At 38.2% G+C, this 20,829-nt stretch overlaps 1 protein-coding gene across 4 annotated transcripts in view; it reads right to left on the minus strand.

Moving 5' to 3' along the window:
• Window positions 1-20,829, minus strand: part of LOC108977200 (bifunctional heparan sulfate N-deacetylase/N-sulfotransferase) — a 264,059-nt gene that overhangs the window by 160,764 nt on the left and 82,466 nt on the right. The window lies entirely within an intron of this gene.

Here is a 20,829-nt window from a genome sequence, read left to right on the forward strand (position 1 = left end):
TGTGAACAAAACTATAATACTCTCTTTAGCAACTTTATTGCGAGAGTATTAAAAGGTAAAAGATGATCGGTATCTCGATTTCGGTCGGTCTGTTTCAATTGCAGCTATATGCTAGTGTATATCTGAACGATATGTTCGGAAATTATAGCACGACCTTCCAGAATAATCCATACCAAATTTCTTCAATATATCCTGTCAACTAAAAAAGATCTCATTTTGGCCGATCAGTTTATATGGCAGTACTCAAGTAGTTTTCCGAACTGAATAATTCCTTTAAGGATTATAGCGACACTTTGGATAATAATTTATGCCTAATCTCTCTAATATATCCTGTCAAATAAAGAATTCTTCATACAAGGTTTTCATTCTTACCGATCAGTTTACATGGCAGCTATTACATATGGTGGTTCGAACTGAAAAATCTCTTCGACGATTATAGAACTACCTTGAGAAATAATATATGGTAAAATTTCGTGACTATATCTTTATAAATAAACAAGTTTTCCACATAAGGAGGTGAACCTGAGAGATCAATTTATGACACCTATATGCTATCGTGGCCCGATTCTTAGCTTCTTGAGTAGAAAGGGGCGTGTGTAAATTTTCAGATCGATATCTCAAAAACTGAGGGACAAGTGAGTCCGTCTTAGGAGTGTTCGTGAAAAAGGTGGTGGCGGAAGATTTAAAAGAACACTCCAGCTTTGAAGGTTTTCGAAGAAGATCACCACTCCGTTGGCGAGATCAGGTGGAGAAGGACCTGGTCGCTTGTGGTATCTCAAATTGGTGCCAAATAGCGAAAAGAAGAAACGACTGTAGCGCTGTTGTTAATTCAACCATAACACCGCGTAAGCGGTTTCCATGCCAGTAAAGTTGAAGAAGAACTAACCAAAGTGACTGAACCACGATTCAGTTTAACATCACTAGTAGATACTGCAACAGTGGAGCAGAGTGTCGAAGAAGACCGGAATGAGTTGAATTGCGAGTTGTGTCCACACACTTTACGGTAGATTTTGCAGAAGGCTTACCATTCCAACTAGTGCGGGAATTGAAGCCGAAAGACCATCAAGCGCAACGTAGGTTCGATAAATGGGCCCAAAACGAGATGACTACTGAACCACATTTTCATAAGAAATGTCTTTTTGGCAATGCAAATTACTTTTGGTATGGGTAAAGGTTCGAAGAAGATGCGAAGTCTTCGAGTCAAATTTTATGAGTCCTATTTCTGACTCAATGGATATGTAAACAAACAAAATTGCCTCATTTGCGACGAAGAACAACATGAAGAGTTTCAGGAGCTGCCATTTCACTCAGAAAAAATAACAGTTTGGTGTGGTGTGCTGGCCGGTTAAATCTTTATTTCTTTAAAAATGATGCCGATGAGAACGTAACCGCCAAAGGGGACCGTTATCGCACCGACTGTTTGATGTCTGAAATTGAAGCTCGTGATCTCTGCGACATTTGGTTTCAACAAGACGATACCACTTCCCACACATTGCATCAATCAATGAATTTATTGAGAGAACTCTTCGGTGAGTAGATAATTTCACGTTTTGGGCCGGTCGATTGGTCACCAAAATCATCAGTTAGCAGTTGAAATGTTGGAACGAGTCATCGAAAGTTGGACTCAGCGGATGGACCTTCTGAGACATAGCCGCGGTCAATATTTGAAAGAGATAATCTTCTAAAAGTAAATGCTAAAGAATGTGCTTTCGAATGATAAAAAACATTCTCCTTTATATTTGAAGTTCTGTGTTTTTTCTTTAAAAAGTAGAGAACTTCGAAATGGATCACTCTTCACATTCTATTTACGAAGAGTGAAAATATCATCGAAATGCACCAAAACAAGAATATTTTTATGATACAGTATTAATTTAGTAATACAATGTTTTAACATAAAAAATTCAAACAAGTTTTTTTTTTTCAATTTTAGTTAAAATACTTAAAACATTTTTCTTAAATTAAGTAGACAAAGTTCTTGAGAATCATTTACAAAACTTATTCTCAAATAATTTTTCCTTGAACGCAAACACATATTGTCACAAAACTAAGAATGTGGATTAACATATCAAGCTTGCTAACACTTATTCACAAACAAACACATACACATTTATGTATGTATATCTACTTGTGTGCTTATGCACTTAAGAATGAGGAGCAGGCCTTTTCAACAATGTTTTGGCTAAAATTTAGGTGTTTTCATTACATATAATAAAGAAATCTACAAACAAATTTTACTATTATCACCGTAGTTAAATGGACATTCCTCACACGCATACACACAGGCTTACGAGTGAGTGTGTATGTATGTTGTGTGTGCGTGGGCGCACATGCGGCAACATATTCATTTGGTTGTAAGGATCATCACTACAAGCTGGAGATTGCAAAGGGGACATGACAAGAGATAAAAGCATACACTAACAAAAACAACAACAACAACAKAAATATGCATATAAGCATTGTAACAACGTAAAACAAAAACAATATTTTGTCCATAAAACCGCAAGCTGTAAGTAAACTGAACATCAGGCAAAGGAAAATAATTTACAACGAAGCTTTCGAAGGACACACTCAAAAGGGCAGAGCAAGTGAGATACATGGCGCGGTTGGAGAGGAAATATTCTTCATATTTCAACTTGCATGTGCTCCACTGCCCCAATCTACATACATATATACATACATATATACATGTCCTCGATACAATGCAAGCAAACTTTGGTAAGATATGAAATTCTTGGATGCGTAGATGAGAGTGGCTAGGGCAACACGTACAAGTGGTGAAACAGAGGACGAACTTTAAGAAATTTCGAAATTTTGCAATTACAAAACGCTTATCAAGACAAGATGCCAGCAGATGATTTACTATTTGTGTAGTTTATTTGGCTTGAGGATTCTCAGTTTGCACTCAATATATATGAAATACCGTATTGCCTCCATAAATATTCATTTATCTCAATGCGTGAGAATGCTGGCGTATATGTAGGCTCAAATAATCGATTCTGTGCTCGAATGCAAGATGTTAACACTGAGATAATTTCTGTTGGCTGAGAGGAAAATTAATGGTTCTGAGCTCGGAATTATCTTGTTCGGATATGTAAAAGATGCAAAATAATTTCTGAACGCTTTGAAGATGATGTGTTGATATTTATACTCTAAACAACCAGTTACTACAGAGTGTTACTAGTTTTATTATTTTAAAACTAATCGAGATAGATATAGAAATATACATATCTTCTTCTTTATTTAGCATAGACACCGTTTATGCGGTTATAGCTGCCTTTACTACAGCGCGCAAGTCGTTCTTTCTTTTCTCTGTTTGCCGCTAATTGGATATTAAAAGTGTAACCAGGTGCTTCCCCACCTGGTCTTTCTAATGGAGTAGAGATATTCCTCTTTCTCTACTCTCGCAGGGGGTAGCTACGTCGACTACTCTCAGAGCTGGAATGTTTTCGTCCATTCGGACGACAAGACCTAGCCAGCTTAGTCGTCTCCAATGCAAAAAGACCCATGAATCTTTCCCTCGAAAACTCGTAACGCCGCCTAATCAGACGTTGTCATCGTCCATGCCTCAGTACCATATAGCAGCACGAGAATATTATGTGACTTGTAGAATTTGGTCTTTGTTAGCCGAGAGAGGTCTTTACTTCTCAATTGCCTACGCAGTCTGAAATTGTACCTGTTGGCAACAGTGATTCTGCGTTGAATTTCGAGACGTAATTTTCTACTACTTCGAGGTTATTACTGTCAATAGATACGTGGGAGTCCACTCACGCATGCGATGACTGTTTGTTTGATAACAGGAGAACATTCGTTCGTTGCTTTATTTCTTTGCTTCGAACGGACGGGACGTTGTTCTCTATTCAGATCAACAACTCCAATTTTTTTCTCCAGTAGCACATTGCAGACATCGCACGGCAAATGCGTCTCGCTTCTCTCTTCAATTTTCGTTATTTATTCCATCCCGCACATATTGTTTTTGCGAAGTAGTAGTGATCATGAACCTCCCAACGGACAAACTTTGGCTTCTGGTCGCATTTTACACCGGCCACTGCAAGTTGAAAAGGCATTTATCTAACATGAGCCTATCATCTTGCGCCAACTGTCGGTTTTGCGAGCACCGGAGCACCTGCTAATCAACTGCGTTGCAGTCTGTAGGCGCAGATCAAAGGCCTTGGATCCATGTATCTGGAAAGGGATCACATCGCCTCGTTAGCACCCAGCTGGATATTGGACTTCATCAATATGCTGGGGCTAAGTGAGTCCCTGTGAGCCAGGAGAGGGCACAATAGACCTAAGATCGCGTTGCATTCCTCAATTATTTTATCTATCTATCTATCTATCTATCTACATATCTGCAAAGTAGACAGGTCTGTTTTTTCAGCACCGCAACAAGGTACTACTCATCGTACCAGCTGTTATTTTTTCTTTTCCGAAAATCATATAAATTTAACTCTTTGATTTAAAAAAAAGCTAGTACGATGGGTTTTTGAGGCGCAATTCGATCTCGAAACCTCGGAAATTTTTATACTCTCGCAACAAAGTTGCTAAAGAGAGTATTATAGTTTTGTTCACATAACGGTTGTTTGTAAGTCCTAGACCTAAAAGCGTCAGATATAGGGTTATATATACCAAAGTGATCAGGGTGACGAGTAGAGTTGAAATCCGGATGTCTGTCTGTCCGTCTGTCCGTCCGTCCGTCCGTGCAAGCTGCAACTTGAGTAAAAATTGAGATATCATGATGAAACTTGGTACACGTATTTCTTGTCTCCATAAGAAGGATAAGATCAAAGATGGGCAAAATCGGCCCACTGCCACGCCCACAAAATGGCGGAAACCGAAAACTTATAAAGTGTCATAACTAAGCCATAAATAAAGATATTGAAATGAAATTTGACACAAAGGATCGCATTAGGAAGGGACATATTTGGACGTAATTTTTTTTGGAAAAGTGGGCGTGGCCCCTCCCCCTACTAACTTTTTTGTACATATTTCGAAAACTACAATAGCTATGTCAACCAAACTGTATAGAGTCGTTTCTTTTAGGCATTTCCATATACAGTTCAAAAATGGAAGAAATCGGATAATAAACACGCCCACCTCCCATACAAAGGTTATGTTGAAAATCACTAAAAGTGCGTTAACCGACTAACAAAAAACGTCAGAAACACTAAATTTTACGGACGAAATGTCAGAAGAAAGCTGCAACCAGGCTTTTTTTAAACATTGAAAATGGGCGTGGCGTCGCCCACTTATGGACCAAAAACCATATCTCAGGAAGTACTCTACCGATTTCAATGAAATTCGGTATATAATATTTTCTTAACACCCTGATGACATGTACCAAATATGGGTAATCGGTTCACAACCACGCCTGAAATCTCGATTATCACTTTATCATGCGAGAGTATAAAATGTTCGGTGACACCCGAACTTAGCCCTTCCTTACTTGTTTATATTGCGTTTCCGAGGGCTCTGCACATCTGCGCGACATCTAAGCTTTCGAGACTGTTGCTACTTTGAGAAAAGAAAGGTAAGATAAGAACATACCAATAATACCACTTATTGCCGTTAATTAGAGAGCAGGACTAGGAAAATCGACATCTTCGAATATCGGTTTGCTGTATTTATCTCTCTTTATGTATTATTAATCAGAATCCGAGTAATATTTAAATATCCGGCATTCAATGTCAACATTCAAATGTCCGATTAACCAGATTTTTCATTTCTGCTTAATACTCTATTGTAATATTTGGTTAATTTGATGCTAAAGAGTTCAATAGTGCAGGTATTTATCCGTCCAAAGACCACTTAAATTGGAAGATTTGAGGAGGAAATCAAGGCACATGTGCTCAATCTGGTAGCTTTACGAGTCCACTTAATCAATTTAAATCAGAATGACTAACTATATATACTCTAAACATCTCCTACTTTTCCAATTTCATTAGCATCTGGCATAACAATGAGTCTATATAGCACATTTTCTTCCCAAATTCAAAAGGAATTGAAGTTTACGTTATTCTTCATAGTCTTACCATCCAGTAATTGGGTAGAGCTTAATCAATATCACCACTAACGTTGAAATTCAGAGCCTGACAGACGATGATGCACAAATGTCATTTCACAGAGTTGCAATGTTAAAATTTAATAGCAACGATGTGCACAATACTCATTTCTGAACTCACAAACTCGTAAAAACGACAACTGCTGTTGATGGACGACAAAGTAATCACACCGAAACACTGATGACTTACTCTCGCACCCACAATCAATGCATAAAGCAATTTATACGGTAAATTAGTGCGAGTGGGGCGGTGAGAGTCGGAAAATTTAATGCGTTTATTTTAAGTGTAAGCTTTTGGATGAAGCGAACTTGTTTAATTTGTGTTGTGAAAAAATTGCGAAAGAAGGGTCCGCGCAGCCAAAGTTGAACCCAGGTACACATTATATGCACAAATAATGGTTGCCCCTGTGGGTGTGCAAATATGTCAGCAGTGGTGTTGATGTCGGCGAGCAGACTTCGGTCATAAAAAATACGAGATTTTAACGCTAAATTGAGTTAAGTTTAATTGTTGCGCTGCTATGAAACCGTAAATGAACCCTCGAAATGAATGAGACGCAATAAGGAATTGAATTGAGTTTGCAGGGGCGATGAGAGTTTAGATTTTATAAATGATTAATGGCACGTTTTTCGTTGAGACCTAAAGAAAGCTATTCATTGTCATTGAAGATTGCAATGAGAGGCAGAGCGTTTAGGTGGAACTTGATTTATGGACATAAACATAGTAAGTGATAATACTTTGAAAAAGCAATTCGGAAGTAGAAAGGCAACTGGGAGCCGTTTTTAAAATAGTAGGTTGTCTAAAAAGTCTTGCGGTATTTTTATTGAATTTTCAATTGTTCATAAAAAACAAATAAAGCTCATGCTCAGCTCTTGACCGATGCTACGGCTGCTACTATGCCGGTCTCGTTCGACATATTCAGCGATTTTATCGCAATTTTCGACGACAGGCCTTAGCGCATCTTCGACCACCTCTACACCAGAACGAAAACGTTGAAACCATCGTTGTGCGGTGGAAATGAAAACTGTATCGGGTCAATAAACTGCACAAATTTTATTGGCGGCTTGAGATGCATTTTTGCCTTTATCGTAGTAGTACTGTAAAATATGCCGTATTTTCTCTTTATTTTGCTCCATGTTTGCGACGCTATAACTCACGAACGACTTAAAAGAAACGACTCAATCAATCAAACATGTGTTAGCGCGTGAAATGAGCTTTCCGAAAAGGTATAGCATGACCCGATGCAACGAATAAAACTAGAACTACGCGCTCTCAGCGCTAACTAGCGAAAATACCGCAATACTTTTTATTTAATGTGTAATTTTCGGCGGTATCATCCTTATAGACAGTAAACTGGAACAGAGTTTAGCAATTCCACTAAAGGCAGACAATATGGCGGCCTGATATAAACATTATCAAGAAGGCATTTGTTGTCATTTACAGGGAGATAAAATAAACTTTATCGAACTCTCTTGACAATAATGACATCGTAAGAGACTAAACTCAAAAAAGTACTACCTGATTACAAACTCAGCCAGGTAAAACGGATCGTTCGAGATCTAACATTCCTCTTCTTAGAGAAATTGAAGTTTCGTCAGAACGAGCAAAGTCAAGACCCTGTACAGAAAACTTTTTCATTCTACCGAAATATTGGATTGGGTTACTGACTAAAGCTTATCGTTCAATGTCAAGTTATTGCAATTAGAAAAACTTGAACCTGTGAAGGGTATATTATAACTTCCAACGTTTTTTCTTGTTCTATTTATTCCAAAGAATCAGGAATTCAACAAGCAAAAAAATACTAACATAGATAAATGTATAGCTCTGAAAGAAATGGTAAGATAGTAAAACGAAAGAGTGTTCCACCTCTTAAAAAGTAATTAAATTAAACTTGATTTATCACTTAAAGTGGAATTTGACCGAATGGAAGTTAAGAACAGACGCTGTGAATAAATTGAGAGAAACAGATAAAAGCATATGCTACAAAAGAATACGTACATACGAGGGTTGCCTTTTAAATTTTGGTACTACAGAACAAAAACAAATATTTATCATCGAAATTTTTTTTATTGTTTTTCAAAATATTCTCCATTAGGATCTATACATTTTTGAAGGCGTTTGAAGCAACTGTCGAAGTACTTTTGTCACCCATCTCCAAAACATGTTGCTGCGTTAACCCACATCGAAAATTGTATCAAATAATCGCTGAAAAATGTTCACGATTGAGTTCCATTTTTTGGACGAGCTGAATATTGTACATTACTATAAGTAACACAAATACCGCTTGTATATCAAAACATTCTGAGTATGTATAACATCAAAACTTTGATACTTTATGATAAAGATGTTAATCCCGAAATATAAAAGTCAACCTACGTATTGTATACCAAAAGCAACAGCACTTGAAATCCATTGGAATTAGAAAACTTCCACATTTCCCAAAAGTGGCACTTTCAAGTACTTATTTATTGAAACAGAAATCATATGCCTGAACTAAGACAGATTGATAAATAGATTGAAAGAGGGAAAGAGACAAAGATGGAGTGTAAACACAATAGCCAAAAATTTAAACGAAAACAACGAAGCGCATTACTCCCATCTGCCCACCACAATGCTCTCGTCAAACCATTTCCGATTTGTCAATTGAAATTTTTTCCAAAGCATACACGAGTGTACGGAATAGAGCAATAAATGTTTATATACCAAATCCATAACAAAAATGTGTGATCTACTAAAATTATTATATGTATTGTAAAATAGAGAAACTCTAATGACTTCACCACAAACACTTAAGGCACATCAATTAAGAAATCACACTCGATTGTTAAGCAATGTTGACAGCAGCAGGCTGAAGGGATTGAAGGTATCAAACTCTAATTCGTTCAAATTGATACTCAAGATATTGGCGGCAGATTGGCGTGAGTAAGTTAATGTTGCGTTTGTATTATTTGTGTGAATGTTTCACACAATCCAAAAGTTCAAGCGATGTTTTCAACGGAAATCACTTTGAGTTTTTTAAGTTTAAATCGAATAACGGAACTGTTTAAATATATAGCGAATCGCATAAGCAGATTTCTCATGGAAATTGAATGGTTTGGGTAAATTAAATTTATGGGAAAAGTATTCAAGAAAACTTAACTTAAATGATATTTACGGCCATCATCAGACTAATTCTGGTGGCCAGCATTCAAAGAATAATATGGCAATAAAATACCAGAAAATTAAGTGGAACAGAGTGGCAAGCCTGGACAGCGGTTACCAGGGTCGTTAAGTCATGCCTGTTTTTGCATCAACTGTTCATAGACGTTTTTATACGAAAAGTAGCACATTTTCTGTAATAAATATCAAGGAATTAGGTGGTTGGAACAGGAAAAGTTATGGAGATAGCGATACGCTGAACCAGCTTAAAACAAATCTAAATAGACCAGACTAAATTCGCTCAGGACTGGATTTCAATAGTGACTTCCAGGTGTGAGCACTCTCTAGACGTGAACGGAGAAGTGGTTTGGTAGGGGAGGAGAATGCTACGTCAATTATATCGACGGGTTTCTCTTTCCATGTACCAAAGCAGCTAGTATCTTCCAAGCGGAAGTATTAGGCAAGATAGGGCCCGTAGAGTTCTACTCAATAACTAGGGGATAATACTCATACATAAAGCTAATTCCAGAGTAGTCAACAAATATAGGAAAGCTATAAGCTCACTGGCAGGTCAATTCGCTTTGTTCTTAACTTGGATTACCGATCATAGGAACATTTTTTGGAACGAAAACGCACACGAGTTGGTAAAATCAAGAGTTTTTCTACTGAGAAAGAACTTGAAAAAATATTATTAAAACATAATGTTGAGAAAATTATTAAAGAGACTTTGACCGTATTTTTTGCAGTTGTACTTGTAGAGGAAACGTTAGATACTTAGTCCCACAGCCTTAGATTAATATTAGGGTATTTGTGAATATCAAACCTATACGTAAAAGGAGCGTTCCAAAGTAAACGGGACTTAAAAAAAACAGAACAAATGCATTGATCGGCAAAATCAATTTATTTTATTCAAAATAATCTCCTTCTGCTTGAATACAGCTTTTTGCACGGTCCAAAAGCATGTCGAACAAGTGTTTCGGCTCGTTGGCCGCTAGTATGCCGGTGCAAGCCTTTTGAATGGTCTCTACGTCTGCATAACGCTTTCCTTTCATGGGCAAATGCAATTTTCCGAAAAGGAAGAAGTCGTACGGTGCCATATCAGGTGAATACGGAGAGTGGTTAATGGTTAAAATGTGATTTTTTGTCAAATAATCGGTCACATGCTGTCCTTCGAGTGTTGGATTCTGAGCAATTTTTGGACGTCAGTCAATTTGTGCGGAACAACCTGTGAAGACACCTTCGTAATATGTTTTGGAGATATTCAATTTCATTTCCATAAATTTCAACAATGATTTCGGCTGATTTTTGATGAATTCACGCACAATATCGATGGAATTTCCGGTGATCATGGATTTTTATTGGCCCCCATTTTGTCGTCATTTATGTCCTCACGACCACTTTGAAAACGTTGAAACCAATCGTGCACTCTGCTACGGGATAGGCAATCATCGCCATAAATTTGTTTCATCAATTGAAACATTTCGGTGAAAGTTTTACCAATTTTTAAAACAAAATTTAATGTTGGCTCTTTGTTCGAAACTCATTTTCGCACCGATAATACAAACATATTGACACATAAAACGCATTAACTTCACTTCCAATCGATGAAATGTCAAAAAATTCTCACTGGACAATCGATAACGATAGCAGATTCTAAGGCACCAGTCGACATAAATGTAAATGGCGCCACCAGGGGGCGCTAAATTCAAAAAGTCCTGTTTACTTGCTTGTGGCCCTCAACTAGTTTTATGGAACATTTTCGAATGTTCGACCAATAATTAAAAAGTCTCACTAATATTATCGTTGAGAAATTATTCTCCGTAATCGAATAGGTGGATCTCTGTATCTGAAGTTAACTTGTGACCGAAAATATCGGTCAATGTATGGAATAAGAACTCAAGTTCAGAGATAATCCTTTCTGACAATAGTAAACTCAGTGTATGAAAAATGATTTGATTCGGGTCAAGACATTCCGAGCACCCTAACTTAGCTCTTCCTTTCTAGTAATTTTTGAAATTTGGAAGTTGCATGCTATTATTAAGACTACGACCAATGGTTGGAATGTGTGGGCTATATTCTAAAAAAATTAAAGGATTTACTTTAGAATACTTTGGACCAATTACAAACGTCACACTGACCTACATATGTAGGTACATTTCAGTTGTGCCATATTATTCAGCGTCAGTGAACCTTAATTCTGCCACAAGCTTTAAAAGACAGTGAACGATGAGACACCACTTCCACCACAATGACACTGTGTGTCGATGGGGATAATAATAAACAACAAAAAAAGAAAATAAAATAACAAAATGTAATAAGTTTCAGTAAGAAAAGAAATATAATTATAAATTACTATATAGTTTTAATGGATGAACACTTCCTTAAGTCTTTTTACTTTACTTGTGTTTTATTATTATTATTTTTTTTTTTTTACCCGCAAAGTCGTTTAGAAATCTTAACGAGCATGTTAAGAATAATATATTGCTGTCATTAAAGCAATTACTTTTTTCTATTACTTTCATGTATGCATTCCGCGTTTAGTACATAGTTAAATGAAACATTAGCGGATTACTTGACGTTTTTTTGGTAGAACAGTAAGCCTATACAGTTAGGGTCAAAATAGTAGAGTCGTACTTTTTAAAGTATAAATTTAGTTGAAATCTAACAGCAAATACGATGAGGAGTGGTCGCATTGGAGAGATAAAAGACTGAATACCTCGCAGCGTTACAATCAACGACAATACGTGCAGGTTCGGATAGATACCGAGAGTTGAAGAGGGAAGCGCGACGTATTTGCAGATAAAAACGAAGGAGGGCGAAATGTATGAGTATGAGGAGCTTGACAAGCTGGCCGACAGGGATAACACTCGAAAATTCTACGAAAAGATGCGGAGAGTAAGAAAGGGTTTCAAGACCGGAGCATACACATACGGTGATCTAGTGACTGATGCCCCAGAGAGAACACTTCCCCAGCAATTAGCAATTACCTGGCCGACCTATTCAAATATGGCGGCGATGGACTCACAAAGTACTTGCATCAGCTTCTTGACAAAATATGGTTGAAAGCATGCCATATGATTGGAACTCTACCTATATGGTGTACTCTACCGAATCCACAGCAATGGGGACCTAGAATCTGTGGGGAACTTATCAGTATGGTTTTTTGACTGGAAAATCTACAATCAACCAGATTTTCACCAAATCTTGGCAAAGACCCGTGAAGGGAATATCCACACAAACCACCTCATCGTCGATTTTTAAACTGCTTTCGACAGCACGAAAAGGAGCTGCCTTTATGCCGCTTTGTCTGAATTTGGTTTCCACATAAAGCTAATATGGCTGTGTAAGCTGACGTTGAACAATAAAAAAAACATCCGTCAGGATTGGGAAGGACCTCTCCGAGCCGCTTGATACTGAGCTATGTTTGAGACAATAAGACTTCTATCGTGTGGCTTCTTTAATCAAAAGAAACAAGTAAAAATAATTCGAACAGCAGAGTGTAATGACAGCACCTGACGAGTCGACTTTAGGAGCGTTCGAGAGAAAGATTTTGCGGAAGATTTATGGTATTTTGCGAATTGGGAAAGCGAGTACTGCGGCCGATGGAATGATGAGCTGTACGAGGTGTACGGTCACATTGGCATAGTTCAGCGAATCAAGAGAAAGCGGCTGCATTGGCTAGGTCATGTTCTTCGGATGGAAGAGAACACGCTGAACGTATTTTTTTAAGTTTATCTTAAATAATTCTTCTGAACTCAACACAACAGCACGATACGGTCCAAATTACTTTAATTTAATTACAGCACATTTCTGTAACCGCTACCTTTTTCACATACACAACATATCAAATAGTACAGTATGTGCTTGTAGAATTGTGTTTGAAATTGATGTGACATTGTTTGTCATAGCAACAGTATTCCCTCATCAAAGTACGGCCAGCACTCGGCGTTCCGGCATACAAATGGACTGACATTTGTTAACGAGCGGACACCATTCGCCTCCGCTCACGCCAAAAGCCAACGGGACTTGTATCGTACTTTTGATTTATCCACACGTAAGAGTGGACGTCACGACACGCTGACTCTCCGATGCTGACATGACAATAATTACAAGTGCGCTTGCATACGCACATATATGTACATATGCACACACGCGCAAACATTGAAACAAAAAATATGCGGCTGAATTGGACCGAAGTTCAGAGTGGGCCGGCGGCGTGTCGACGCTGATGAGCTGCAACCACCAAGCTGGCTGTGTGAGTTATTATTTAACTCAATTTTTTTATATGGACCGACCTAAGGGGTGGGGTATTGGAGAACAAATGTGTCAACTGGACGGAGCGTGGTAAAATAAAACGTTTAGTTTACGAAAATAAAAATGTATATTAAAAAGGTAAAAAAGACCCCAAAGACCTACATTTCATATATGATACAGGTATACACATGGTGAGCTAAACATATGTGAATGCAATATATAAAAGTACGCTGAGTATATATATAACTATATATAAATATAAGGGGTGCCTTTTTGGAAATTTGGTTTTCAACGAGTTTTTTTGACGTTATTCAAACCGATCTTTTTGGTAGCTGATACCGCAAAGAGCGGATTCGCTCTTTTGGAAGCCGTTTTTTGATGTATACTCAGTTTGGTTTGCCATTTCATGATGAGCAGTCTTACTTCCTATTAACCTTTACAAATTGTGCAAATGGTAATACCAAACTAATGGTTCAGTTTCACGACGGACCTCATTCAATATGCGGTCGTCCCGTACGAGACGTACCGAAGGAGACCCAAATTGTACATCCGCCTTTACGAACAACAACTACAGCTGTCTCTAAAAGCTCGGACTGACTTATGGAACGACTTGGGGCATAGAACACAGCGTGTGCAACAACTAAAGCCGCTCGACCTTCCCAAGCGATATCATCTCACTTTTGAAAAGCTTCAAGAAGATTCGACGTTTTCGAGCCAAATTTTGTTCAGCGATGAGGCCTATTTCTAGCTCAATGGGTACGTAAACAAGCAAAATTGTCGCATTTGAAACGAAGCTCAACCAGAATAGATTCAAGAGCTGCCATTTCATGCAGAAGAAACAACGGTTTGGTGTGGTTTGTGGGCCGGTTGAATCATCAGACCATATTTCTTCAAAAACGATGGCAGAGAGAACGTAACCGTCAATGGCCACGTTATCGCGCCATAATAACCACTTATTTAATGCCTGAAATTGAAGCTCGTGATCTCGGCGACATTTGGTTTCAACAATTCCGCTCCGATTCAGGCCTTGGTAAAAAACACCATGCGTGTCATTTTTTTAAACTCGAAATGCTCAAACTAGTTATCGACTTAAGACTTAAACGCCAAAAAACGTTCTTTCGAATGATGATAAACATTCAACATTCTGTTTGACTTGTGCCTGAATTGGCGGATGTTGATGTAGCGATCTTTGGTTTCAAGGAGAAGGCGCTACTTGCCGAACACATAAGGAAACAATCAATTTTTTCAAAATGATACTTTTGGCGCATAGACACGTTTCAGGGATCAATCCTCCCGCATCGTGCAATTGTTTATTTTTTATTTTTATTTTATTTTATTTTTTTTTTTTTTCTTGCCTCGATTGCTGCAAAAATTGGTCGAAAATGAGGCCTCTCAGCTGGAATTATTATTTATATCGTCTTGAAAACCGCTTGTCTAAAAAGAAACACCCTTTATATACGGGCACAAAGTGAGTAACTCGGATTACATGCCGTTTGGAATGCTCATGTTCTAGTATTTAAGGCTACGCACACCAACACCGTGGACAACATAATGTACGCATGCTTTCAAAATTACACACATACACATACACGCAGATATTTGTAAGCGGCTGCAGCACATAAATAAAAACATGAAATTATGAAAAATCACTCATTTCCGGTTTGAATAACGTTAAAGAAGCTGGCACTTTATGGTTGAGTATTAGTGTGTTTGTATGTGTGAGCAAAGCAAATCGGATTTTAACTCAACTCACTCGCCAATTGGCGTCATCATAGATATGACACACACATGCACACCATCTAGATGTCTCATGTAAGGCGGATTAGGAACGAAGAGTGAAATAAAAGTACGGTAAAAAAGCAGAGACAAGGTATATGGATGGGTAGCGTTGATAAGGAGCGATGATGGGGAATAGCGTCAGTTATGGGAAACAAATTGGAAGTAAATTAAAGCTCATTAGTGTTTGTATAAATCAATTTTTTCCTCGCCATAATTTCCGAGCGCAAGAGTGATGATGCTGCCGATTTGTAGGACAAAACCGATTAAGGAGACAATAAAATATGGAAGAGGTGACAATTACAAATCAAATTATGCAAAATTGTCATTAATCCTTGAACTCATGAAGGTCCTTCTTTTCAATAGAAATGCAAAATTCAGAGGAAATATCGCAATATCGATCTAATTATACTCGCGATGTGCATAATAGATGTAAGAGTAAGGAAAATAAAATTAAAAATAAAGCGTAAGGAATTGGAAATAGATGATACAGCAGTGCTGTCTTTGAGTGTAAAGCGAAGATAACAAGTTCACTACATCTTGAAATGAAATCATTTACATCTGCATGTAACAATGTAAATAGGGAATAAATGAAAGAATTCTGACCTTTCCTTGCTTGTTATTCCTTATTCATGCTATTTAAGCGATCTGTGGTCCAGTTTGTTTACAACAGCTGCTTAAGTCGGTATACCTCAAACATCAAACAAAGAATTTGTCTCAAATTTTGTATTTGTAACCAAACTTCGTGTGTGGAATCGTTGGAATAATTGGAAAATACTTACGATGATTCAGTATTTCAAAAACACAAACCTACAGAGTGGTTCAAAGCTTTCAAAACCGGTCGAGAGATCGCTGAAATCACGCTTCGTTCTGGACGTCCTTCGACCTCTTCATTTGATGAAAATATTAAAAGAGTGAAAAGAAAGAGAGTTGAAGGTCGTCAGACAAGTGTTAGAGAGATGGCAAGAGAGTTCGACATCTATCACGTGTCCGATCGAATGAGTTTGGTTTATATTATGGATATGGAACAGGTTCTTGCTCGATTTGTTCCGATAAGGATATCTTCTGCTGTCTTTGAATCATCGCTTTGCTAATGGTTGCCGCTTAGATGTTAATTGAAACTTGGATATTTTGAAATTTGCATATAAACAACGTTCTTGAGTACCCTAGTCAACAAATTCTGCGACTGGTAAATGCCTCGCCATTAATTCAAACAAAACTAAGGTGGTTTTATTTACTAAGATCCCGAAAACACTACTGCCGCGGATGGGAAGCATTTGTCTGTAACCTGCAGATACATTGAAGTAACGCGTGGCGCAAAAATAACCTTCCGATGTTTTTTAGGAAAATGAAAAACTTTTTAAAAAAAATGAAAAACTTTGATTCTGCTTGCGGATTGTTTTATTTGGTCTTTTAAATTTTTTCACATCAAGCCACAGTTGGTTGTCATTTGAGCCCATTTTATGACATTTTCCAACACTTTGCAGAACTTCCGGCGATAGGTCCTCACATTCTTGACGGATATTGTCTTTAAGAGCTGCAAGAATCTGAGGCTTGTTGAAATCAAATCAGGCAATCTTTTTGGCCAGTGCAAATCGAAAAACTTTAGCTGCAGAAGCTGTATGTCAGAAGACGATGTGGAAGTATATCAACACTTCCAATGTCACTGAGATAAAGAAGAAGATAAAGGAGCCGGTAGTGACGAGAATATTGCTGCCGCTAGTGAATCAATTGAGAAAGTCTCAAATCAGTCTCTCACAGGTGGTTCTCAAGCGTTGGGCATCTCTGTGACGTCGTTGTGAAAAATTTTGCGAAAAATATGCGATCACATCCTTACAAGATCAAATTGACGCAAGAACTGAAGTCGCTTGACCACCTGAATCGTCGTATGTTCATGAATTGGACTAGGCAGAAACTTGAAAATTACCCGAATTTTCATCGAAAAGTCATCTTCAGCGATGAGTCTCCTTTCTGGCTGAATGGCTTCGTTAATAAGCAAAAAATGCGTTATTGGCAGGCAGCAATCCACAAGTACTTCCTGAGCCACCATTGCATTGCGATACAAAATTACGGTTTGGTACGGTTTATGGGCCGGCGGCGTTATTAGACCGTACTTCTAGTGATGATCAAGACCGGCATGTTACTGTGATTGGTAATCGCTACCGCTCAATGATAACCGATTATTTTTGACCCGTATTGGATGCTATAGACCTGGTTCCAACAGGACGGCGGCAAAAGCCACACAGCGAATATCACAAATTATTTATTGAAAACCAAATTTGGTGAACGTGTTATCTCACAAAATAACCCAGTCCCAGTTGGACGCCTCGGTTGTGCGACTTGACGCAGTTAGGACTATTTCCTGTGGGGCTATGTCAAGTCTGTGGTCTATGCCAACAAGCCAGCGACGATTGATGAACTTCGTACGAATATCGTACGTGAAATTGCAGCAGTATCAACCGATTTATGCTTGAAACCCGTAGGAAATTGGGTTCGACGCCTGACCTTCTGCAAGCGTGCCGATGGTGGCCATGCAAAAGAAGTCGAGTTCCATACATAATAACATCGAACGTAATTTTACAGGAATAAAGAATTTCAGTGACATCTTGAACCGTTTTATAAAAAAAAAAAAACACGTTCTCTTATTGAAAACCTCATTATTTTCATGCCATTCACAAAAGGCTGCTTATAGCCAAGTGCGATCTCTGGATCAAACATCAAACCTAATCTATCCCAGCAAAGCCACGTCCGCAAACCAAAGCAAAAGCTAAGATCAAAATATATTTTTTTAATGTTAAATAAAAATTTCGAAGTAATAGTTTTCATTTACCCAATCAGCCTGATCTCTTCATATTTGCTACTCAACCGCTTTGCGACCATAACTAACAACTTTAGAATCCTTAAACAAAATTTTAAGTTTTTAAAAATCAATTGACAAACAAACCGCAAAATGCAAATGACATTGACAGACAGTTGCGTATAAATAACCAATTAGCATTAAGCAAAGAACACATCAAACGCTTACAAAAATGTAAATAACATCGTTAGGATGCACACGAACAAGTGTGGCAACAATAAAGCGGAGACACAACCAATAATAAGAGAAATATTGTGTATGCAACGAAGCGTAAAAATTAAGCCACTCGACAAAACTATCGCCAGAGAGACAGTGGAGAACGCCAACGCAGGCTGACAAGCAAGACGAGTAATACTTACACAGCAGCAACAGAGTCTACGGAACCAATAAAGAAGCAAATAGAAAATATATTAACACAATACTTCGAAATGCAGACAGTCTGCTGACAAGGCCACCAGACAAAATGAAATCAAAAGGAAACAAAACAAATGAGGAGAGCTACACCATAACACATAACGGTTGTTACAGCTTCCGTTACCCACCCCATTGGCGCAATTGTGGAGTCGGCAGCCGGGCACGAAAGCATTTTAATCTATTTACGCCAGACGAAGCGACACGCTCATAACTGTTACTTTCGCAGCTAGACACAGCTAACAACTCGTTTATGCCCGTTGACACTTTTCGAATATCGCAAACCTACAGAACTTTTTCCTTCACTTTAAGCCGACCTACGCTGAGTCACATTTCGGCTTTGGGACTGTCAGTTAATGGAGCGCTCGCCAAAGCTTTCCTTCGTTGGCACTTTAAGTGTTTGCGCCTTTCGGCCAGCCGACGTGGCAAATATGAGGCGCAATATTTTGGGTCAACAAGTTTCGAAGGGTGCCCGACGCTAGCATTTGACCACATACTTCATCATCATTTTATTTATTTTCACTTATTTTTCATATTCTGCTGTAATAAATATAATCAAATTATACATTTTTCGCAATGGAATGCGGCTTGCAGATTGAATGCTGGCATTTTTGAGGGAAATTATGGCGCTGCTGTGTTACTGCTGCAATGCATACATGAATACATTCGCTTCAGTTTGACTTGGCTTCATGGATTTTTGTAGCTGAAAGGCATTCAAACACTTGCCATCATAATTCGTTCGCCTCCCACATTTTGATTTGCTATTTATAGCCCCGGCTAAGGGCACAACGCACGAGCACTGCGCCATAGTGCCTCACATAGCGCACGCAGCAAGCGGCAGCAACGCTTTCATGGGCGATTGCGTGGCTTATTTCATTCAGCGCCCACGGTGGCGTATACGTGATATAATATGAGAAAGATGACTGAGCGCGCATATTCACGGCATTTACATATAATATAGCTGTGCCAGAAGCCCATAAATGAGTTTTTTGAATGCATATTACGTAAGCCGGCGAAATCTCAGCGCAAAAAAGTGCCAATGAAAATATTTTTCTTGTTAAGTGCGCGCGAAATGTAAAGTGGATCGTTTTTTGCAATTCCTCTCATTTCCTATTTCACTTGTTTTTGTTTTAGTTTATAGTAGAAGAAATCATTTTTTAGTAATGTTGAGCATATGCAAGTAGATGTTGAAGGTGGAATTTCAAAATTGAATCGGTAATTGAAGGCAAAGGGTTATAAGAGATTTATTTTATCGCCTTCACCATATGTAATACACTTATGCCAACGATTTTCCCAGTCCTCGAAACACTTTTCTTAAGCACTTTTTGGAATGAACTACAGCTCATTTAGCTAATTTTGTTTTATCTCTTCGATCGATTGAAAACGGGCAATTTCAATTTGGGGAACTAAAAAAAGTTACACGGAGCCAAATCTGGTGTGTACGGTGGTTGATCGATTGTATTCATTGCATTTTTCATTTTAAATTCGGTCACAATCGTAGCTCGATGCAAGGGTCCCTTATCATAATGAAAAATCGAAGAGTCGTTCTTTCACAATTCCGGCAGTTTTTGACGTATGTGCCCACGCAAACTCAATACGGCCAAATAATACTCCTTATTGACCGTCTGTCTCTTCACTAGAAATTGATGATGCACCAAACGACGAATATTGAAAAAAAAAATCAATAAGCATCACTTCGGATATTTTGGTTTCGGCTCGTTTTTTCCCTCCATTCCAATGATTGTTTGACTCGTTTGCATGTGAGATCGGAATTCGCACGGTCAAGCATGTCCAAAAACATTTTTGAAGAAAAATCCATCTTTATCGGGACGAGTCGAGCAAGACCCCGTTTCATACCCAAAATATCCACAAAAATCATTCGAGCGGACTCGCGAGAGATGTCGAGCTCTCTTGCCATCTCTCTAACACATCTCGAAGTTCGTTTAGAACGAGTCATGTCTTCAACGAACCGTCAGCCGTTTTTAAAGCGTTTCTAATGGCCTAACACGTATCTGACGCTTTTCAGGTACCATATCCTTTTTTTTATATTTTCATAATTTTCATCAGTTGAGAAAGTTGAATTTCGTTCAGGACGAGGCATGTCTTCAACGAAAGCTCAACCGCTTTTAAAGCTTTCCTACCTCTCGTAGGTTTGTGGTTATTGATAAAACTGAATCACTGTAAGGCTTTTTCAACAATCGCAACGTACACGAAATTTAATAAGAAATACAAAGTTTTAGACAAAATTTTTCTTCGATATTTTTGCCCTTATTATACAACTGGAGGATGCACTACTAAAGCTACCAACATTTAAACTGCGCGCGCAAACCGAATCGA

Source organism: Bactrocera latifrons, unplaced genomic scaffold, assembly GCF_001853355.1.
Source record: "Bactrocera latifrons isolate USDA-ARS-PBARC rearing strain unplaced genomic scaffold, ASM185335v1 scaffold_85, whole genome shotgun sequence".
In the NCBI taxonomy this organism is placed as follows: domain Eukaryota; kingdom Metazoa; phylum Arthropoda; class Insecta; order Diptera; family Tephritidae; genus Bactrocera; species Bactrocera latifrons.